Source organism: Rhinolophus hipposideros (genome assembly GCF_964194185.1).
Source record: "Rhinolophus hipposideros genome assembly, chromosome: 7".
NCBI lineage: Eukaryota > Metazoa > Chordata > Mammalia > Chiroptera > Rhinolophidae > Rhinolophus > Rhinolophus hipposideros.
The window spans coordinates 400783-425383 of NC_138053.1; the positions used below are offsets into that span (position 1 = coordinate 400783).

The following is a 24601-nucleotide window of genomic DNA, read 5'->3' on the forward strand; positions in this document are numbered from 1 at the left end:
AGAATCAGTGACATCGAAGATAGGAACCTGGAATTTACACAGAGGGAAGAAGAAAGACACTTGAGACTTAAAAGAAATGAAAGAACTCTACAAGAACTTTCTGACTCCATCAGAAAAAGCAATATAAGAATAATGGGCATACCAGAAGGAGAAGAAAGAGGGAAGAGAACAGAGAATATATTCAAACAAATCGTTGATGAAAACTTCCAAAACTTGTGGACAGAACTGGATCCTCGAATCCAAGAAGCAAATAGAACACCTAATTACCTCAATCCCAACAGGCCTTCACCAAGGCACATTGTATTGAAGCTGTCTAAAATCAATGACAAAGAAAGAATCCTCAAGGCAGCCAGGGAAAAGAAGACGGTAACTTACAAAGGAAAGCCCATTAGATTATCATCAGATTTTTCAGCAGAAACTCTACAAGCTAGGAGGGAATGGAACCAAATATTCAAACTATTGAAAGAGAGAAATTATGAGCCAAGAATAATATATCCAGCAAAGATCTCCTTTATATATGAAGGAGGAATAAAGACCTTTCCAGACATCCAGAAGTTGAGGGAATTTTCTAATACACGACCAGCACTACAAGAAATACTAAAGGAGGCTATTAGACCACCATCAACAGGGACAACTTGTGGCAACCAAAACATAAAAAGAGGGAGCGTAAAGGCCTGAACTGGAATACGGGAATAGAAAAAGTAAGCGTACTGAAGCAACTGGAATACTCTAAATATCAAACTTTCTTTTACATAAACTCAAGGGTAACCCCTCAAAAAACATCCAAATCTGAAATATATACTGTAATAAAAGAAGAAACAGAGAAAAACATCATAGAATACCACCACACAGAAATAATAGACAACAACAAAAAGGCAAAGAAACAATGGAGAAACAGCCTTACCAGAAAACTAAAGACATAATGACAGGAAATCCTCACGTATCAATAATCACCCTAAATGTAAATGGACTGAACTCACCAATAAACAGGCACAGAGTACCAGATTGGATCAAAAAACTAAACCCAACCATATGCTGTCTCCAAGAGACACATCTCAGCTACAAGGACAAGCATAGACTCAAAGTGAAAGAGTGAAAATTGACACTCCAAGCAAATGGTACCCAGAGAAAATCAGGAGTAGCCATAATGATTTCCGATGAAACAGACTTCGGGGTGAAAAAGATAACAAGAGACAAAGATGGACATTTCATAATGGTAAAGGGGACTATACAACAAGAAGACATAACAGTCATCAATATTTATGCCCCCAATCAGGGAGCACCAAAATATACCAAGCAACTACTAACAGAACTAAAGGGAGAAATTGACCAAAACACAATTATACTAGGGGACTTAAATACATCATTGACAGCTATGGATAAATCATCCAAACAGAAGATAAATAACGAAATGGCAGCCCTAAATGACACATTAGATGAAATGGACATAATTGACATATATAGAGCACTTCATCCTAAAACATCAGACTATACATTTTTTTCTAGTGTACACGGAACAAACTCAAGGATAGACCATATATTGGGACACAAAATCAGCCTCAGCAAATTTAAGAAGATTGAAATCATACCAAGCATATTCTCTGATCACAAAGCTTTGAAATTGGATATCAATTGCAAAAAGAAAGCAGGAAAAAACACAAATACATGGATATTAAACAACATACTTTTAAAGAATGACTGGGTCAAAGAAGAAAATAGAGGAGAGATCAAAAGATACATAGAAACAAATGACAATGAAAATACATCCTACCAAAATTTTTGGGATGACGCGAAAGTAGTTTTAAGAGGGAAATTTATATCATTACAGGCCTAGCTCAAGAAACAAGAAAAATCCCAAATAAATAACCTCATGTTAACCTTAAAAACCTAGAAAAAGAAGAACAACCGAAACCCAAGGTCAGCAGAAGAAAGGAAATAACAAACATCAGAGCAGAACTAAATGAAATAGAAAACAAAAAGACAATAGAAAAAATTAATGTGACAAAGATCTGGTTCTTTGAAAAGATGAACAAAATTGACAAACCCTTGGCTACACTCACTAAGACAAAAAGAGAGAAGACACTAATTAACAAAATCAGAAATGAAAAAGGGGAAGTTATCACGGACACCACAGAAATACAAAGGATTATCCAAGAATACTATGAAGGACTATATGCCACCAAATTTAATAACTTAGAAGAAATGGACAAGTTCTTAGAAACATATAGCCTTCCAAGGCTGAATCATGAAGAACTGGAAAATCTTAACAGGCCGATCACCAGTAATGAAATTGAATCAGTCATCAAAAACCTTCCCAAAATCAAAAGTCCTGGACCAGATGGCTTCACCAGTGAATTCTACCAAACCTTCAAAGAGGATCTAATACCAATCCTGCTCAAACTCTTCCAAAAAATGGAAGAAGAGTCAGTACTCCCTAACTCATTTTATGAGCCCAACATTACCCTGATACCAAAACCTGGTAAGGACAACACAAAAAAAGAAAACTACAGACCTATATCTCTGATGAATACAGATGCTAAAATACTAAACAAAATTCTAGCAAATCGAATACAACAATGCATTAAAAAGATTATTCATCACGACCAAGTGGGGTTCATCCCCGGGGCACAAGGATGGTTCAACATTCGCAAATCCATCAATGTGATACATCGCATAAACAAAATAAAGGGTAAAAATCATATGATTCTATCGATTGATGCAGAAAAAACATTTGATAAGATACAACATCCATTTATGATTAAAACACTTACTAAAATTGGTATAGAAGGAAAATACCTCAACATAATAAAGGCCATATACGACAAGCCTTCAGCTAATCTCATAATTAATGGTGAAAAGCTGAAGCCCTTAGCTCTACGTTCAGGAACACGACAAGGTTGTCCCCTATCACCTCTGCTTTTCAACATAGTGTTGGAAGTCCTCGCCAGAGCTATCAGGCAAGAGAAAGAAATAAAAGGCATCCATTGGGAATGAAGAAGTTAAATTGTCATCTTTGCAGATGACATGATGCTATATATAGAAAACCCTAAAGACTCCACCAAAAAGCTATTAGAAACAATCAATGAATACAGTAAAGTTGCTGGCTACAAAATCAACGTACAAAAGTCCATTGCTTTCCTATATACCAACAATGAAATCTCAGAAAAAGAGATAGAAAAAACAATTCCTTTTTCAATAGCAGCAAAAAGAATAAAACACCTAAGAATAAACTTAACCAAGGATGTGAAGGATTTATATGCTGAAAACTATAAGACATTTTTGAAAGAAATTGAAGAAGACACAAAGAAATGGAAAAACATTCCGTGCTCATGGATTGGAAGAATCAACATAGTTAAAATGGCCATATTACCCAAAGCCATATACAGATTTAATGCAATCCCCATTAAAATCCCAATGGCATTTTTTAAAGAAATAGAACAAAAAATCATCAGATTTGTTTGGAACCACAAAAGACCCCGAATAGCCAAAGCAATATTAAAAAAAAAGAACAATACTGGAGTATCACACTCCCTGATTTTTGCTTGTACTACAGGGCTACAATAATCAAAACAGCTTGGTATTGGCGGAAAAACAGACACATAGACCAATGGAATAGAATTGAGAACCCAGAAATAAAACCACATAAACATGGACAGATAATTTTTGAAGAAGCTAAAAACATACAGTGGAGGAAAGACAGCCTCTTCAATAAATGATGCTGGCAGAATTGGATAGCTATGTGCAAAAGAATGAAACTGGATTGCTATCTGTCACCATGTACCAAAATTAATTCAAAATGGATCAAAGACTTAAGCATAAGACCTGACACAATAAACTGCATAGAAGAAAATATAGGTACTAAACTTATGGACCTTGGGTTCAAAAAGCATTTTATGAATTTGACTCCAAAGGCAATGGAAGTAAAAACTAAAATAAACGAATGAGATTATATGAAACTGAAAAGCTTCTGCACAGCAAAAGAAACTATTGACAAAATAATGAGGCAACCAACTGAATGGGAGAAGATTTTTACAAACAGTGCCTCTGATAAGGGGCTAATATCCAAAATATACAAGGAACTCATGAAACTCAACAACAAAAAAACAAACAACCCAATTGAGAAATGGACAGAGGACCTGAAGAGACATTTCTCCAAAGAGGAGATACAAATGGCAAATAGACATATGAAAAAATGCTCAACATCGCTAATCATCAGAGAAATGCAAATGAAAACCACAATGAGATATCACCTCACCCCAGTCAGAATGGCTTTCATCAATAAGACAAATAGTAACAAGTGTTGCAGAGGCTGTGGAGAAAAAGGAACCCTGATACACTGTTGGTGGGAATGCAGACTGGTGCAGCTGTTATGGAAGGCAGTGTGGAGGTTTCTCAAGAAATTACGAATAGAATTACCATATAGCCCAGCAATCGCTCTCCTGGGTATATACCCAAAAAATGTGAAAGCATTTCTCTATAGAGACACGTGTACTCCAATGTTCATTGCAGCTTTGTTTACGGTGGCCAAGACATGGAAACAACCAAAATGTCCTTCAATAGATGAATGGATAAAGAAGTTGTGGTATATATACACAATGGAATACTATTCCGCGTTAAGGAAAGATGATATAGGAGCATTTGTGACAACATGAATGGATCTTGAGAGTATAATGCTAAGTGAAATAAGTCAGACAGATAAAGCAGAGAACCCTATGATTTCACTGATATGTGGTATATAAACCAAAAAGAACAAGACAAACAAATGAGAAAGAAAAACTCATAGACACAGACAATAATTTAGTGGTTACCAGAGGGTAAGGGGGTGGGGGGTGGGTGATGAGGGTAAAGGGGATCAAATATATGGTGATGGAAGGAGAACTGACTCTGGGTGGTGAACACACAATGGGATTTATAGACGATGTAATACAGAATTGTACACCTGAAATCTATGTAAATTTACTAACAATTGTCATCCCAATAAATTTAATAATATATATATATATAAAGAAAGAGCAACATAAGAATAATGGGCATACCATAAAAAGAAAAAAGGGAGAAGGGAACAGAGAGTATATTCAAACAAATAGTCGATGAGAACTTCCCAAACTTGTGGAAAGAACTAGATCCTCAAATCCAAGAAGCAAATAGAACACCTTATTATCAATCCAACAGGCCTTCTCCAAGGCACATCGTATTGAAGCTGTCAAAAATTAAAGACAAAGAAAGAATCTTCAAGACATCCAGGGAAAAGAAGACAGTAACCTACAAAGGAGAGCCCATTAGATTATCATCAGATTTTTCAGGAGAAGCTGAAGCTGCAAGCCAAGAGGGAGTGGAACCAAATAGTCAAACTATTGAAAGAGAGAAATTATGAGCTGAGAATAATATATCCAGCAAAGATATCCTCTAGCTATAAAGGAGGAATGATGACCTTTCCAGACATACAGAAGCGGAGGGAATTTTCTAACACACGACCTGCACTTCAAGAAATACAGAAGGAGGTTATTCGACCTGAAACAAAAACGCAAAAGAATACAAAACCATGAGTATTATTATGAACACACAGACAAAAGCAGGAAATGGCATATGCAAAATGATCTAATGCATCAGTAGAACACTACATACTTAAACATAACATACGGGGTAAAGAAGAAAAAACACACAAAAAAGAGAGAGAGAGATAGAGAGGGAAAAGAAAACTTGCTACAGCACTGCAGAAATCAACTCACAGCATAAACTGAGATAACTAGTGAGAAAAAAAATCATAAAAGGGGAGAGAGTAAAGATCTGAACTGGCACAAGGGAATGAAGAAAGGAAGCGTTCTAAAGAAAATGGAATATTCTAAAATGAAACTTTCATTTACATGGGAACCATTCAAAAAAAAAAATCCAGAACTGAAATATATAACATTAAAAAAAAGAAAAAACAGAGGGAAAAAAATCATAGAATAACACCATACTGAAATAACAGACAGCAACAAAAAGGCAAAGAATCAATGGAGACACTGTCCTACCAGAAAATCAGAAATAGAATGATAGGAAACCCTCACATATCAATAATCAACCTAAATGTAAATGGAATGAACTCACCAATAAAAAGGCACAGAGTAGTAGACTGGATCAAAAAACTAAACCCAACCATATACTGTCTCCAAGAGACACATCTCAGCTACAAGGACAAGCATAGACTCAAAATGAAAGGGTAAGATGTGACACTCCAAGCAAATGGCATCCACAGAAAAGCAGGTGTACCTATACTAATGTCAGAGAAACAGACTTCAGGATAAAAAAGGTAACAAGAGACAAAGATGGATAGTTCCTAATGATAAAGGGCACTATACAACAAGAAGACATAACAGTCATCAATATTTATGCCCCCAATCAGGGAGCACTGAAATATACAAAGCAACTACTAACAGAACTAAAGGGAGAAATTGACCAAAACACAATTATACTGGGGACTTAAATACATCGACAGCTATGGATAGATCATCCAAACGGAAAATAAATAACGAAATAGCAGCCCTATTAGATGAAATGGACATAATTGACATATATAGAGCACTTCATCCTAAAACATCAGACTATACATTCTTTTGGAGTGTACATGGAACATTCTCAAGGATAGACCATATATTGGGACATAAAAGGTGCCTCAGCAAATTGAAGAAGATTGAAATCATACCAAGCATATTTTCTGATCACAAGGCTTTCAAATTGGATATCAACTGGAAAAAGAAATCCGGAAAAAACACAAATACATGGAGATTAAGCAACATACTTTTAAAGAACGACTGGGTCAAAAAAGAAATTAGAGGAGAGATCAAAAGATACATAGAAACAAATGACAATGAAAATACATCCTACCAAAATTTTTGGGATGCAGCAAAAGCAGTTTTAAGAGGGAAATTCATATCATTACAGGTCTATCTCAAAAAATAAGAAAAATACCAGATCAATAACCTCATGTTACACTTTAAAGAACTAGAAAAACAAGAACAAATGAAACCCAAAGTCAGCAGAAGGAAGGAAATAATAAAAATCAGAGCAGAACTAAGTGAAATAGAGAACCAAAAAACAATAGAAAAATTAATGCAACAAAGAGCTGATTATTTGAAAAGATTAATAAAATGGCAAACTCTTGAATAGATTCTAAGATAAAAAGAGAAAAGACACAAATAAACAGCACCAGAAATGACAGAGGGTTAGGTACATGGGTGCCACAGAAATACAAAAAATAATCCAAAATATTATGAAGAATTATACGCTACCAAATTAAATAAACTAGAAGAATGGACATGTTCTTAGAAACATACGGCCTTCCTAGGCTGAATCATGAAGAATTGGAAAATCTAAATAGAAATTGAATCAGTCATCCAAAACCTTCCCAAAAGCAAAAGTCCGGGGCCAGATGACTTCACTAGTGAATTATACCAAACCTTCGAAGAGGATCTAATACCTGTCCTAAACACTATTCAAAAAAATTGGAGACAATACCCTAACTCATTTTATGATGCAAACGTTATCCTGATATGAAAACCTGGTAAGGATAACACAAAAAAAGAAAATTACGGACAAATATCTCTGATAAATACAGATGTAAAAATCCTAAACAACATTCTAGCAAATCGAATTCAACAACGCATGAAAAAGATTATACATGATGACCAAGTGGGGTTCATCTCAGGGGCACAAGGATAGTTCAATGTATGCAAATCCATCAGTGTAATACACCACTTAAACAAAATAAAGGACAAAAATCATATGATTATATATCAACAGAAGCAGAAAAAGTGCTTGACAAGAAACAACATCCATTTATGATCAAAACACTTTATAAAATGGATATAGAAGTAAATACCCTAAGATAATAAAGGCAATATATGATGAACCCTCAGCTAATATCTTCAGTGAAAAACTGAAGCCCTTTGCTCTACGTTCAGGAACATGACAGGGCTGTCCCCTATCACCTCTGCTTTTCAACATAGTATTGACAGTCCTAGCCAGAGCAATCAAGCAAGGGAAAAGAATAAAAGGCATCCAAATAGGGAATGAAGAAGTTAAATTATCTCTTTTTGCTAATGACATGATGCTATATATATAGAAATCCCTAAAGACTCCACCCAAAAGCTATTAAAAACAATAAACAAATACAGTATAGTTGCTGGCTACAAAATCAATGTACAAAAGCCCATTGCATTCCTATATACTAACAATGAAATCTCAAAAAAAAAGAACAAAAGAAAACAATTCCTTTTGCAATTGCAGTAAAAAGAATAAAATACCTGGGAATAAACTTAACCACGGATGTAAAAGACCTATACACTGAAAACTATAAGACATTTTTAAAAGAAATTGAAGAAGACACTAAGAAATGGAGAGACATTCCATGTTCATGAATTGGAAGAATGAACATAATTAAAATGGCAATATTACCCAAAGTAATACACAAATTTAATGCAATCCCCATCAAAATTCCAATGGCATTTTTAAAAGAAATAGAACAAAAAATCATCTGATTTGTATGGAACTACCAAAGACCCCGAATAGTCAAAGCAATCCCTAGCAAAAAGAACAATGCTGAAGGTATCACACTCCCTGACTTCAGCTTGTACTACAGGGCTACAATAATCAAAACAGTATAGTATTGGCAGAAAAATAGACACAGGGACCAACGGAATAAAACTGAAAACCCAGAAACAAACCCACATAAATATGGACAGATCATTTTTGACAAAGAAACCAAAAGCATACAATGGAGAAAAGACAGCCTTTTCAATAAATTGTGCTGGGAGAATTGGATAGCCACGTGCAAAAAAAAAGGAAACTAGATTGCTATCTGTCCCCGTGTACCAAAATTAACTCAAAATGGATCAAAGACTTAAGCATAAGACCTGAAACAATAAACTGTATAGAAGAAAAACATCGATACAATAGTACCTCGGTTTTCGAACGTCTACATTGACGAACAGTTCAGTTTACCCAGGCTGTAAACCCAGAAGTAAATGCTTCGGTTTTCGGTTTTCGAACAAGCCTCAGAAGTCGAACATGTCATGCGGCTTCTGCTGAATGCAAGATCCTGACGCCTAGCTGTGGGCTGTTTTCGAACGTTTCAGAACTCAAACAGTATTCCGGAATGGATTATGTTCGAAAACCGAGGTAACACTGTACTAAACTTAGGACCTCTGGTTCAAAGAGTATTTTATGAATTTTACTTCAAAGGCAAGGGAAATAAAAGCTAAAATAAATGAATGGGATTACATCAAACTAAAAAGCTCTGCACAGGGAAAGAAACCGAAGATTTTTGCAAACAACACCTCCGACAACAGGCTAAGATCCAAAATATATAAGGAACTCAGACAATTCAACAACAGCAACAAAACAATTCAATTAAAAAATGGGCAGAGGACCTGTATAGACACTTCTCCAAAGAGGACATACAAATGGCCAATAGACATATGAAAAAATGCTCAACATCACTAATCATCAGAGAAATGCAAATAAAAACCACAAAAATCACCTTCCACCAGTTAGAATGGCTATCATCAACAAGACAAATAATTACAAGTTTTGGAGAGGCTGTGGAGAAAAAGGAACCCTCATTCACTGTTGGTAGGAATGCAGATTGGTGCATTCACTATGCAAGCCAGTGTGGAGGTTCCTCAAAAAATTACGAATAGAATTACCATATGACCCAGCAATCCCTCTCCTGGGTTTCAGACCCAAAAAGTATGAAAACATTTATCTGTAAAGATATTTGTGCTCCGATGTTCACTGCAGCTTCATTAATGGTGGGCAAGACATGGAAACAACCAAAGTATCATTCAATAGATGATTGAAAAGAAGATGTGGTATATATACACAATGGAATACTATTCTGCCATAAGAAAAGATGAAATAGTGCCATTTGCGGCAACATGGATGGATTTTGAGATTATAATGCTAAGCGAAATAAGTCAGACAGAAAAAGTAGAGAACCATGTGGTTTCACTGATATGTGGTATGTAAAACTGAAAACAACAAAAGAACAAGACAAACAAATGAAGAAAAGAAAACTCATAGACACAGACAATAGTTTAGTGGTTACCAGTGGATGGGGGGAGGGGAGTGGTAAAATGGATAAAATACATGGTGATGGAAAGAGAACTTACTCTGGGTGGTGAATACACAATGTGATATATAGATGATGTATACAGTATTACAGAAGTACCTGAAACCTATGTAACTTATATGTCACCCCAATAAACTTTAATTAAAAAATAAAATTTTTTTTAAAATTTAAAAAAAACAGAAACACACTGATAGATACAAAAAACATTTTGGTGGTTGCCAAATGGGAGGGGGATTCAGAGGATGGGTAAAAAATGGGAATGGATTAAGAAGTACAAATTTCTTGTTACAAAGTAGTCATGGGGACGGAAGGTATATCCTACAGAAGGAATATAATCAATAATATTGTAATAAGTATGAGGTCAGATGGGTACCAGAATTATCGGGGTAATAGATGGGAGAAGGTTTGGAGAACAGGGTGAAAAAGGTGAAGGGATTAAGAAGTACACTGGTACTTACAAAATAGTCATGAGGATGTAAAGTAAAGCATAGAGAATTTAGTCGTAATATGGTAATAGCTATGTATAGTGCCAGGTAGGTACTAGACTAGTAAGGGGGATCTCTTCTTAAATTATACAAATGTCTAACCACTGTGTTGCACATCTGAAATTAATACAAAGTTATACTGAAAAAAGTTAAAACAAGAAGTGAGCTCTCTACCCCATGCAAAATCAGCAGAGGATACATTTCCAAGCACTAACTATTGCTAGCTCTTTCGCACCTCTGTGCAAGTACAAAGGACATTTCTGTATTTCTAAATACATTTAACTGTGTAGTTGAGGAGCTGCTACTTAACCTAAGTTTAGAAGTGATTAATCTACAGTTTAATGAGGTGTTGAAAGGCAAATGTCAAGAGAATTTAATGGAATTCTATAAATGCCTTCCAAGCAATGAATATGCCCAATTTAAATCATATGCTTATGGATACCAGTATTTGGCAGTATCTATTTGAAAATTTTTCAAAGATGTAAATCTCTAAAATGTTATTATAGACCAGCATTAACAGATGAACTTTAGCAATCCATTTTGGTGATGGAGAACTAATTTTGAATCCCAATTAAGCAAAGTGTTATCCTCATTAAAAGGATTTCATTATTCTCATCAGTAGACCTGTATTGCAAAAAATAAAAATGTATCCAATCATTATTACATTTAGAGTTTCGTCGATATAAAACGAGGGGGGGTGGTATTCCAGGACTGAGGAGAAGGATGGCTGGTGTTGTTGCCTTGGGGACGAAGACAGGACACCGCGCAGGAGCCAGGCAGTCCAATGTTTCTGATTGGCAAGGGCTATGGGAGGGTCTTCGCCACCTCCTCCTGGGCCCCCTCAGAACGCGAAATTCTTTGAGGGTCGTGGGCGGAGGCCCACGCTTCCTCGGTTAGCTGGCCCCGGAGAAAAGCAGACAGCGCGGCGGCGGCGGCGGGGAGGTCCGGGGCAGGTGGGAAGCGATCCGCCCCAAGGCCACTGGCGCATGCGTAGTGGGGACCCAAAGCCGGCGGAGCGTAGTCGCCATTGCGGGGGTTTCTTCAGAGCACACCTGGCGCCGGGCGCTGGTGGAGCCCGCGGCCCAGTCCCTGGGAGTTATTGGCTCAGGCATCAGGGCTCTCACCCTCTCCCTCTTCGGCGTGGACTGGCGGCGGAGGCGGTGTCAGGGGGCGGAGCGCCCTTTGTCTGTGGAGGCTGGTGAGTGCGCCCGCCTGGGACCGAGCAGCGGGCGCAGGGAAGGGCGGGCGGGCCGTGGGTGCTCTGCCATCCGAGCCGCCCCTGCGCGGGAACCGGAGTCTCCCAGCAACGCCCTCAGCCTTCTTGGAGATCTTGTGTTCCTTTGATAGGAACTCCTCCCCATCCCAAGATTGTAAACGTGTTTTCTTCTAATATCTTCTGCAATTTATTTTTATGGAGGTGTGGGTGGGTATCATTTTTTGGAAAGTTTTCCCCCATCTCAAGAATGTTAAAACACAAAAACTCAGACATAAGACAATAGTTTAGTGGTTACCAGAGGGTAAGGGGGTTGGGGGTGGGAGATGAGGGTAAGGGGGATCAAATATATGGTGATGGAAGGAGAACTGACTCTGGGTGGTGAACACACAATGGGATTTATAGATGATGTAATTCGGAATTGTTCACCTGAAATCTATGTAATTTTACTAACAATTGTCACCCCAATAAACTTTTTAAAAAATGTTGACACCATTATTTTCTTCTAATACTCTTAAAGGATTTTTAAAATATCTTCATTTTTACTTTTTTACCCATATTTTATTGGGTATTAATACTGTGGTGTTAGGTAGCAGTATGCCATTTTCCTCAGTTGTCTTGCCATTGTCAAAGAAACGAAAAGAGTCTGGAGGCTTTGCTAGAAATACGTAAGTGATAGATATTTATTCAAGGGTCTTAGACTTTGCAAACTGAAAACACAGCTAGGCAAAAACCTACAAGTGTTCCAAAAAAGAAAGAAAAGTTAAAAGTCACCTGAAATCTATGTAACTTTACTAACAATTGTCACCCCAATAAACTTTAATTTAAAAAAAAGTTATTGTAGTAAAAAGTATATTCTTAAGAATTTTCCACCCTGCATTCTTAGCTCTAGGATTGGCCCAGTATGGTTGTCACTCAGATTGCAGTCAGGATGATGGATGCCAGGTGGTCCTGATGTCAGGTGGTCCTGAAGATGGGCACCAGATGTCTGGTCACATCCTGTGGTACAGATAATGGATGTCAGGTGGATGTAATCAGGGGGTAATCAGGTGGTCTGGATAAGTGAGTCCTTTGAATTGGTAATTAGAGGGCTATCTAGAGATCCAGATGTATTTCCAGGCATTGACACAGGACTGGAAAGTGTTTTAAAAATTTAAGTTCCCGTAATACAGAATTGTACACCTGAAATCTATGTAATTTTACTAACAAATGTCACCCCAATAAATAAATAAATTTAAGTTCCCAGGCTAGTTATAAGAATAGTCTTTCCTCATGCCTCAATTATATTAATAATTTTAGCAGCTTGGTTAAAGTGACTCCATTTTATATATTCCCTGTCTTCACTCTTTCCTCGTTTCCTCATTTTCCTCTTTTCCCTCTTTCCTCATTTCCCTCTTTTGATCAGGATTTTTCTTTCAGAAAACATCAAACAAAACATTTTAAAGTCCCTCATTGTCAGCATGGCAATGCCTTCCCTGGTCCTTCAGAGGGAGGATATCAGTTAGAGACCCACTTGCCATTTATGGGTCTTATAACCCACCAATATTTATGCCAATTTTAGGTTAAAGCATTAGGAAAGGACCAATTATTTTTACATATCAATTTCATTAAATGGCTAATTGTGCTCAATGAGCTAATTTATGGTGATCACAGCATGAACTGGCACATGCCTTGGTTTTCTTTTAGTGTTTGTAACAGCATACATAAATCTTGTAAATGATCATAAGAAGTATTCCCAAGATAATAATCACCCCAATTTGAAAGATATTAATTTTTTTATTTACATATAGTTGGTATACAATATTATATTGGTTATATTAGTTTCAGGTGTAAAATATAGTGATTTAAAATTTTTATAACTTACAATGTGATCACCCAACTAATTCTATGTAATCATTGGTCACCATGCAAACTTATCACAGTGTTATTAACTATATTCTCCTTCCCCTTTTCACTTATTCCCCCACCCACTCCCTTCTGGTAACCATCACTTTGGTCTCTGTTTCTGAGTCTGTTTTTGTTTTGTTCGTTCAATTGTTTCGTGCTTTTAGATTCCACATATAAGCGAAACCAGACGGTATTTGTCTTTCTCTGCCTGATTTATTTCACATAGGATAATATTCTCTAGATGTATCCATTTTAATGCAAATAGTAAGATTTGATTCTTTTTTATTACTGCATAATATTACATTGTGTATATATATGCACCACTTCTTTATCCATTCATTTATTGATGGGCACATAGGTTGCTCCCATATCTTGGCTATTGTACATAATACTGCAATGAACATAGGCGTGCATGTATCTTTCTGCATTAGTGTTCTTGTTTTATTTGGATAAATACCCAGAAGTGGAATTGCTGGGTCTTATGGTATATATATTTTTAGTTTTTTGAGGAACCTCTATACTGTTTTCCTTAGGGGCGGCACCAGTTTGCAGTCCCACCAACAGTGCACAAGGGTACACTTTTCTCCACCTCCTCACCGACACGTTATTTTTTGACTTTTTGATACTAGCCATTCTGATCGGAGTGAGGTGATATCTCATTGTGGTTTTGATTTGCAGTTCCATGATGATTAGTGATATTGAGTATCTTTTCATATGTCTGTTGGCCATCTGTATGTCTTCTTTGGAGAAATGTCTTTTCATGTCCTCTGCCCATTTTTCAATCAGATTGTTGATTTTTTTTATTATTGAGTTGTATGAATTTCCTATATATTTTAGATATGAACCCCTTTATTGGATATATCATTTACGACTATATTCTCCCATTCAGTAGGTTGTCATTTTGTTTTCTTGAATGTTTCCTTTGTTGTGCCGAAGTTTTTTAGTTTAATGAAGTCCCATTTGTTTATTTTTGCTTTTGTTTCCCTTGCTTGAGGGGATGTATCCAAAAATATGTTACTCACTGATGTCAAAATAGTTTACTGCTTATGTTTTCTTCTAGTTTTATGGTATCTGTTTTTACATTTAAGTCTTTAACTCACTTTGAGTTTATTTTTATATATGGTGTAAGAGTGGTGCAGTTTCTTTCTTTCTTTCTTTTTTTTTTTTTTTTTTTTTGCATGTATCTGTCCAGTTTTCTCAACACCATTTGGTGAAGAGATTGTCATTAGTCGTATATTTTTACCTCCTTTGTCACAGATTAGTGGACCATATAAGCTAGGGTTTATTTCTGGACTCCCTATTCTGTTTCATTGATCTATGTGTCTGTTTTTGTACTGGTACAATACTGTTTTGATTATTACAGCTTTGTAGTATATTTTGAGATCAGGTGTTGTGATATCTCCAACTTTGTTCTTTCTAGAGATTGCTTTGGATATTTGAGGACTTAGTGGTTCCATATAAATCTAGGATTATTTGTTCTAGTTCTGAGAAAAATGACATTAGTATTTTGATAGGAATTTCATTAAATCTAGATTTCTTTGCGTAGTATGGTCATTTTAACAATATTAATCCTTCCAATCCATGAAAATGGTATGTCCTTCCATTTATTTGTCCTCTTCAATTTCTTTTTTCAGTGTTTCAGTTTTCAGAGTGCAGATCTTTCTTTCACCTCCTTGGTTAAATTTATTCCTAGATATTTTAGTTTTTTGATGCACTTGTAAATGGGATCGTTTTCTTAATTTCTCTTTCTGATTGTTCATTATTAGTATTTAGAAACGTGACAAATTTCTGTATATTAATTTTGCATCTTGCTATTATACTGAATTCTTTATTCTGTTAATTTTTTAGTGTATTCTTTAGGATTTTCTGTATATAGTATCATCATATGCAAATAATGACAGTTTTACTTTTTCCTTTCCAATTTGAATGCTTTTTATTTCTTTTCCTTGTCTGATTGCTGTGGCCAGGACTTCCAGTACTATGTTGAATAGTAGTGGTGAGTGGGGGCATACTTGTCTTCTTTGTGCTTAGAGGAAAAGCTTGTAGCTTTTCACCATTGAGTATGATGTTAGCTGTGGGCTTATTGTATATAGCCTTTATCAAAGTGGTAAGTTCCTGCTATACCCACTTTGTGGACAATTTTTATCGTAAATTGGTGTTGAATTTTGTCAGATGCTTTTTCTGCACCTATTGGGATAATCATTTGATGTTTATACTTGGTTTTGTTGATGTGATAAGTCACATTAATTGTTCTGAGGTAATTAAACCACTCTTGTATTCCTGGTATAAATCCCACTTGATCATGGTGTATCCTTTTAATGTACTGTTGAATATTGGTTTGCTAATAATTTGTTGAGAATTTTTGCATATATATTCATCAGAAATATTGGCCTGTAATTCTCTTTCTCTGTATTATCTTTGTCTGGTTTTGGTATCAGTAACGCTGGCCTCGTAGAATGAGTTTGGAGGTGTTCCTTCCTCTTCAATTTTTTTTCCAAATTGTTTGAGGATAGGTACTAATTCTTCTTTAAATTTGTGTTCTCTCTCTTTTCTGCTTGATACGTCTTGCTAGAGGCTTGTGAATTTTATTTATACTTTTTAAGAACCAGCTCTTTGTTTCTTTTTTTTTAAATTAGGGTAACAATGATTAGAAAAAATACATAAGTTTCATGTGTGCATTTCTATAATATATCATCTATAAATCATCACATTGTGTGCTCAGCACCCAGAATCAGTTCTCCTTCTATCATCATATATTTGACCCCCTTTACCCTTTTCTACCATATCTACTCCCAGTTTATCCTCTGGTAATCAGCTCTTTGTTTCATTAATCTATTCTATTATTTTTCTATTTTCTATTTCATTTATTACCGCTGTGACCTTTATTATTTTCATTACTTCTCCTTACTTTGGGTTTTGTGTGTACCTCTTTTTCTAGTTACTTTAGATATAAACTTAGATTGTTTATTGGGGATTTTTCCTGATTCTTGACATAGGTCTGTATAGCTACAAACTTTCCTCTTTAACTGCGTTTGCTGCATCCCATAAATTTCATAAAGTTATATTTTCATTTGTCTCCAGGCAGTCTTTTTTTTTAATTTATTGGGGTGACAATTGTTAGTAAAATTACATAGATTTCAGGTGTACAATTCTGTATTACATCATCTATAAATCACATTGTGTGTTCACTACCCAGAGTCAGTTCTTCCATTACCATATATATGATCCCCTTACCCTCATCTCCCTCCCCCCATCCCCCTCACCCTCTAGTAACCACTAAACTATTGTCTGTGTTTATGAGTTTTTGTTTCTCATTTGTTTGTCTTGTTCTTTTGTTGTTTTTGCTTTATATACCACATATCAGTGAAATCATATGGTTCTCTACTTTTTATGTCTGACTTATTTTGCTTAGCATTATACTCTCAAGATCCATCCATGTTGTCACAAATGTCCCTATATCATCTTTTCTTACCGCCAAATAATATTCCATTTTGTATATATACCATAACTTCTTCATCCATTCATCTATCGAAGGACATTTTCATTGTTTCCATGTCCGCTTCTGTATGTCTGGAAAGGTGTTTATTCCTCTTTCATATCTAAAGGATATCTTTCCTGGATATATTTTTCTTGGGTCATCATTTCTCTCTTTCAATAGTTTGGATGTTTGTTTTCACTCCCTCCTGTCTTGTAGAGTTTCCACTGAAAAATCTGGTGATATCCTAATGGGCTTTCCATTGTTGGTTACCGTCTTCTATTTATTTGCTTCTTGATTCGAGCATCCAGTTCTTTCCACAAGTTTGGGAAGTTCTCATCGACTATTTTCTTGAATAGACTCTCTGTTCCCTTCTCTCTTTCCTCTCCTACTGATATCCCCATTATTCTTATATTGCTTATTCTGATGGAGTCACAAAGTTCATGTAGAAATCTTTTAATTCTTTTAAGTATCAAGTCTCTTTCTTCTTCCATCCGTGTCATTTCCAGGTTTCAGTCTTTGATGTCACGGATTCTTTCCTCCATCTGGTGAACTCTACTACCTATGCTGGCTATTTCATTCTTCATTTCTTTTACTGAGTTCTTAATCTCCAGAAATTCTACTTGGTCCTTTTCAAAAATTTCAGTCTCTTTGTAAAATGTTCATTTTGTTCTTTGATTGTGTTTCTGAGGTAATTAAACTGCCTGTCTGTGGTTTCTTGCATCTCGATGAGTTTTTTCAGAACTGCAATCTTGAATTCTCTGTCATTAAATCACATATTTCCATATCTTTAAGTTCATTGTCTGGAGACTTTTCATTTTGTTTCTGAGCTGTCTTATTGCCTTTGTTATTCATGGCAATTAATGATTTATTATTTGTCTTCCTAGACATTTACAGAACCTGGTTCTGCAACAGGTTAATAGGGAGAGGTCTTTCTTTTGTTTTCTAGTAGGTGTTGGTAAAATGTTGTATTTTCTCTCTGAATGCAGCCTTTTATTCTCTCTCACACTGTAGTGTTGTTTTCTCTGCATTATCCAGCTTCTCACACAATCAGAGGATTCCCAGGAAGGTGGGCTTCTTCTTTGTGAACAGTTCCCCTGTGTCATACAGCGCCACTTCCGTGGGGGAAAGTGGAGTGCTTTGAAGTTCCAACGCTCTTCCTGCACTAGTTTCAGAGCCTGTGCATTTCAGCTGCTGTTTACTCCTTCAGGGATCCACCCAGATAGGTGGCGACAGTGTTATATGCTGATCCCTCAGGTGGGACTGTGGGCCATTAGTGGACACTAGCATTCCAAATTCTTCTCTCTCCCGTGGGTCCAGAATGCAGGGAGCTGGGAGCTTTGGTCTGTGTCCTGCACCCGCGCATGTCTCTGCACTTCCCGCTTCCTCCCTCCCCCGCTCACCTAATTTACCCACCTTTAGATGATTTTAGTTGCGCACCTCTTAGTCTTGCCTGTCTGCTGCGCCAGGAGTCCTTTGTAGAATTACTGTTGTTCAATTTGTTGTAAATTCCAAGGGAGATTTCAAAAGACTCACCACACACCGCCATTTCTATGACGTCATTCGAAATATCTATTCCATCCCTTTACTTTCACTCTGTGTTGTCTTTTGATCTGAGGTGGATTTCTTGTAAACAGCATATACTTGGGTTTTGTTTTCTTATCCACTGAGCTACCTATATCTTTTGATTGGAGCATTTAATCCATTTACATTTAAAGTGATTATTGATAGGTACGTAGTATTGCCATTTTATTATTTGTATTTTTGGTCTTTGTTAGTTAGCTTTCTCCTTTCTTCTGCCTAAAGAAACCCTTTTAACATTTCCTGCAATGCTTGCTTGATGGTAATGATTCCTTTAGTTTATTCCTTTCTGGGAAGCTCTTTATCTCTCCTTCAATTTTAAATGATACCTTGCTGTGTAGAGCAATCTTGTTTGTGGGCCTTGTTTTTCATCACTTTGAATATTTCCTGCCACTCCTTTCTGTCCTGCAAAGTTTCTGTAGAAAAGTCAGCTGATAGCTTTATAGAAGCTCCCTTGTAAGTAATTAGCTGTCTTTCTCTTGCTACTTTAAGTATTCTCTCTTTGTCTTTAACCTTTGCCATTTTAACTCTGATGTGTTTTTGTTTGGGCCTGTTTGGAGTAGTCTTGTTTGGAACTCTGTGCTTCTTGGGCTTACATGTCATTTTCCTTCAGGAGTTTAGGGAAGGTTTTGGTCATCATTTTTCAAATATGTTCTTGATTCCTTCCTCCCTCTTTTCTTGATTTGGTATTCCTGTGATGTGCTTGATGTCGTCCCACAGGTCTCTTAAAATGTTTTCATTGTTTTCTTTTTTTTTTTTCTTTTTGTTGTTTTGATTGGGTGAATTCTACTTCTTTGTCTTCTAAATTGCTGACTCGATCTACTTCATCTAATCTGGTGATTCCTTCTAGTGCATCCTTCATTTCAGTTGTATTCTTTATTTCTGACTGGTTATTTTTCATGGTTTCTATGTCCTAGTTTATGTCTGCTTTATCTTTGTTGAAATTCTAATTAAGTTTCTTGATCATACTTATCATCAGTATTTTAAACTCTGTATCTGGCAGGTTGACTGCCTCCATTTCATTTAGTCCCATTTCTGGAAGTTTCTTCTGTTGTTTTATTTGGGACATGTTTCTTTTATTTCTTCATTCTGGCTGACGCTCTGTGTTTGCTTCTATGTATTGGTAGATCACCTATATCTCTCAGTCTTTGCCATGTGGCATTATATAGTATATGTCCTTTGAGGCAAATTGCTCAGTCTCCCTAATTTCCTGTACATGTGTTCCAGACGTGTCTCTTGTGTTGTGAGTGTTCTCCTTTTGTATTTGAGCCTTGATTGTTTTTGGCATTTCAGTGGGTGGGATTGATGACTCGCTATGAGGATTGGCAATGCCCACAGTCTATAAAGGGCCATTTCATTTCTATGACCCTCAGTAGAGGCTTCACCCGTGCCTGCTCTTGTGCCTGTTGAGAATTCCCTTTGGGTGTGCTGCTTGTGGGTCTATCCAGGTAGTGTTCTGGTTTGGTCTGAAACTGCCCTCTGGGTGTATTGTTTTTGGTGTCTCTTGGGCAGGGCTCATGTGTAGGGCAGTTTCAACCCTGCCTATTATTGGTCCATGGCTACCTGGTAGATACCTCAAAGCTATATGTGGTTGGCTCCTGCCCATGTTGGACCCGGAGGCATTTGGGGGTGGTCTCTGTGTGAACTGAGGCTGGCTCTCCCCAATATTGGGTATGGCAAGGCTTAGCAAAAGGCCCAGGGCCCCTATGCCTGTTGCCACCTGTCAGTTGCCCATAAGGCCCACCTGTTGATAAAGGCTCCTTAGGAACGTGTGTCTGGTTGGTTGACCTAATGTTGATAGTGCCCTTGGTGATACAGCACTAGCTGAGCGGAGTAGAGTTCAAGTGAATCACAAAATGTGACTGGTGGTTTTTATGTTAATGCAGATTCAGATATTATATCTGTACCTGGCCTGTGACCACCTTGTATCATGCCCCGAGGACACCAGTGCTAGCCTCCATCTCAGGCTCGCAAATTCCCAAGAGCTGCTCCCAAGTGGTTGTGCTGCAGTTTTCAGGTCACTGTTCACCCCCAAAATCTCCCCAGCCATTTTGGAGTCTTCACTGCTATAAAAAACCTCCTCTGAGGGGGTGGGGCAGGTCACCCAGGTGCCCTGAATGCCCCTGGCAATGAAGCTGTAGATGGGCCGGGTGGGGTTGTAGAGGCCTACAGGGTATGGTCAGTGGTTTCTATAAATTCGGTGTAGTCTCAGCTCCTAGACCAGTGCTGGGCCTGGGACCACCCAAAGAACAAAACAAAACAAAAAAACACCACCAACTAAAAACAAATGCACACACACACTCGAAAACCACACACAACCATCAAAACAAACAAAAATACAAAAATAACAAAACAAAATAAGAAAACAAAAGCAAAACAGACAAGCAAACAGAAAAACTAAAACACACAAAAAAAACAAGAGAAAAGAAAAACAGAACAACAAAAAGAATAGAAAAAGAGAAAGAGAAAAAAAGACAAGAAAAAGAGAAATAACAAAAAGAGAAAGAAAAAGACAAAATAAGAAGGAAGGAAAAAATACACTTAAGTCCAGCCACTGCCTGTCAATGATGCAGAGCAGGTTTTGTCTCTAGCAGTCTCCCTTGGCTGCTGCCGGGTTGTCCTCTGCTGTGAAAAAAGCCTCCTCCAATCAGCTTGCAGAGGGGCTGGCCACCAGGTGACCAGAGTGCCCCTGGCAATGCAGCACTAGGTGGGTGGGGCAAGCTTCCAGTGTGGTCATTTGTTTCTACAGAGTCAGTGCTGTTTCTGCCCCAGGTTGGGAAAATACACTGAAAACACCACATCTAGAGCTGCTGAAATTACAGTGCTGCCCCTGCAGCATGAAGGGGAGCTTGTGTGTCTCAGCAGCTTTGGTTGCCCGCAGGGATCCACCCAGAAAGGTGACGGCAGCTTCGGATGTAAAAAGACAGGCAGTTTATGGCTCCAACCAGCCCAGAACTGTCTTATTCCCTTCCCCCTACAGCTCTGCCTGTCACCAGAGTGCATGGGACTGTCCCTGTAGTTCTCAGAGTTGTAGATATTTTGTTCTTTAATCCAACACTGGTACCTGTTTCTTCTGAAGCCCACTTCTAACTCTGGGAAGAGGAACAAACTCTGTGAGGGTGGGAGGGAGGCAGGGAGGCTCTGAGTCTTTGTTTTCTGATTTGTGCCTGGAGGTGTGGGCTTATGCCTCCATTCTCACCTGAGGTCTCTGCCTTGAACCCTGGATTCAGCTGCCTTGTATGTTGATCCATCACACAGGACTGTGGGTCACGAGGGGTGTGTCTGGAGTCTGAATTCTTCCCTCTCTCGAGGCTGTGGCTCCAATCTGCATCCTGGGGCCCCTCAGCCCACATCTTTGCACTTCCCCTTTCCTTCCTCCCCCACTTGTCCGATTTGCCCACCTTCAGCTGATTCACAGTGAGAGTCTCTCAGGCGTACTTATGTGATGGGCAGGGAGTCCTTTGCTGAATTATAGCTGTTCAATTTGTTATACCTTCCAGAGGGGATTTAAAGAAGCACTCCTCCCATACCATTTCTGTGATGTCATTCTCTTCTATATATTGTATTGTTTCAGGTCTTATATTTAAGTCTTTAATCCAATTTTGAGTTAATTTTTTTGTGTGTGGTGTCAGCAGTCTAGTCTCATTTTTTTAACCTGTTCCTTTCCAGTTTTCCCAACACCATTTATTTATTTATTTATTTATTTATTTATTTATTTATTTATTTATATTAAAAATATAGCTAACATAAATATTACATTAGTTTTAGGGGTACACCATAGTTATTTAACATTTATATACCTAAAGAAGTGATTACCATAACTCCAGAAACCATCTGACTCTGTACTCTGCTGTCATAATATTGTTGGCTATATCCCCCATACTCTATTACATCCCCATGACTTATTTGTTTTATACCTGGAAATTTGGTCCTCTTATGCCCCTTCACCTTTTTCCCCCTCTTTAATTTTTCAATTACAATTGACATTCAATATTATTTCATATTAATTTCAGGTGTACAGCATAGTGGTTAGACACTTACATAATTTAAGAAGTGATCCCCCAACTAGTCTAGTACTCACCTGACACTATACATAGTTACTACCATATTATTGTCTATATTCCCTATACTTTACTTTACATCCTCATGATTATTTTGTAACTACCAATGTGTACTTCTTAATCCTTCCTCTTTTTCACCCTGTCCCCAAACTCCCCTCCCATCTCTCACCCTGATCAATCTAGTACCCATCTTACACCATGTAGTAGTTATTACAATATTATTGACTGTATTCCTTATGCTATACCCTATATCCCCATGACTATTTTGTTTTCTGGTTTGTCTGTATCTCCATTGTTTCTTTTCCCATGTGTTTCTGACTGCGATTTTAGTTTGGTGCTTTTCTATTATATTTTTCCTCTGTCACCTTATTTTTTACATGTCTCAACTCTAGATTTTTGTTTTGTGGTTACTATTAGGTTTATGTTTATTAAAAAAAAGTGTTTCATACATACAATAGTACTTTTTCTTCTGATTGCATCTTATCTTCATTCACCTGTGCAAGTTCAGACGTTTTCCCCCATCCCTTTTTATGTTTTTGTTGTGATAAAATATCCCTTTTTATACTGCCATTCATTTCCAAATTGCAGAAATTATATTCTTAAAAATGCTTCTTCCCCCTTTAAACTTTATGTTATACTTAAGTGTTCAATACCGTATTCTGAAATAGAGTTGCAATTTTCTGTCTTTGTGTGTAATCTTACTCAAAGTTTTGTGTATGTCTATGACATACAAAAGTAGAACAGTTCCTTTAAACATTTCTTCAAATGGAGGTTATGTGGTGGTAAATTCCCTCAGTTTTTGTTTGTCTGGAAAAGTATTTTTTCATATCTAAAGGAAAACTTTGCAGCATATATTATACTTGGCTGGTGATTTCTCTCTTTTAATATTTTGAATATTTCATTCCACCTTTTCCTAGCTTCTAAAGTTGCTGCTGAATAATCTGATGATTGTCGAATTGGGTTGGCTTTATAGTTAACAGTCTTTTCTACCCTGTCTGACTTGAGAATTCTTTCTTTGTTACTAACTTTTGACAGATTTAATATAATGTGTCTTGGAGGTCTTTTTGCATTGAGATAATTAGATGTTCTGTTAGCTTCTTGAATGAGAGGGTCTGGCTCTTTCTATAGGTTTGGGAAGTTCTCATCAATTATTTCCTTGAGTAGGTTCTTTGTTCCCTTAGCTTTCTTTCCTTCTCTTGTTACATCCATTATTCTTATATTACTCTTTCTATGGAGTCAGATAGTTCTTGTAGAGTTCTTTAAATTTTCTTAGGGGTTCTCTTTTATTCTTATTTTTTTCAATTGCAGTTGACGTTCAAATTTATTAGTTTCCAGTATAGTGTTTTGACATTTATATAACTTATGACGTAATCTCCCCAATAAATCTACTACCCACCTGGCACAATATAATTATTACAATGTTATTGACTGTATTCCCTGTGTTGTACTTTACATCCTTGTGACTATTTTGTAATTACCAGTGTGTACTTGTTAATCCCTTCACATTTTTCTCCAAGTCACCAACTCCACTCCCATCTGGCAGCCATCAGTTTCTTCTATGTATCTATGAGTTTGTTTCTGTTTTATTTGCTCATTTATTTTAGTGTTTTGTTTGTTTGGTTGGTATTTATTTTTGTTTGTCTTTCTCTGTCTGCCTTATTTTACATAGCATAATACCCTCTAGACCCCTCCATGTTGTCAAAAATGGTAAGATTTCATTTGTTTTTATGGCCAACTAACATTGCATGATATACATATACCACATCTTATTTATCCAGTCATCTACTG

At 37.0% G+C, this 24601-nt stretch overlaps 2 protein-coding genes across 12 annotated transcripts in view; one reads left to right on the plus strand and one right to left on the minus strand.

Moving 5' to 3' along the window:
* Positions 1-24601, minus strand: part of SEPTIN14 (septin 14) — a gene marked incomplete at both ends in the record, with an annotated part of 390465 nt that overhangs the window by 147755 nt on the left and 218109 nt on the right. The gene's annotated exons all lie outside the window — the stretch shown is intronic.
* The window catches only part of LOC308499501 (small ribosomal subunit protein uS17m), a 119812-nt gene continuing 106804 nt past the window's right edge, over positions 11594-24601 (plus strand). For 7 of the 11 annotated variants that reach the window (XM_081053007.1, XM_081053014.1, XM_081053004.1 and 4 more), the window contains exon 1: positions 11623-11794. The gene's annotated coding sequence lies outside the window, so the exon portion shown is untranslated. Of the gene's footprint in view, positions 11795-24601 lie in introns of all 11 variants that reach the window. The other 4 variants (XM_081053003.1, XM_081053015.1, XM_081053009.1 and 1 more) reach the window with 3 other exon arrangements.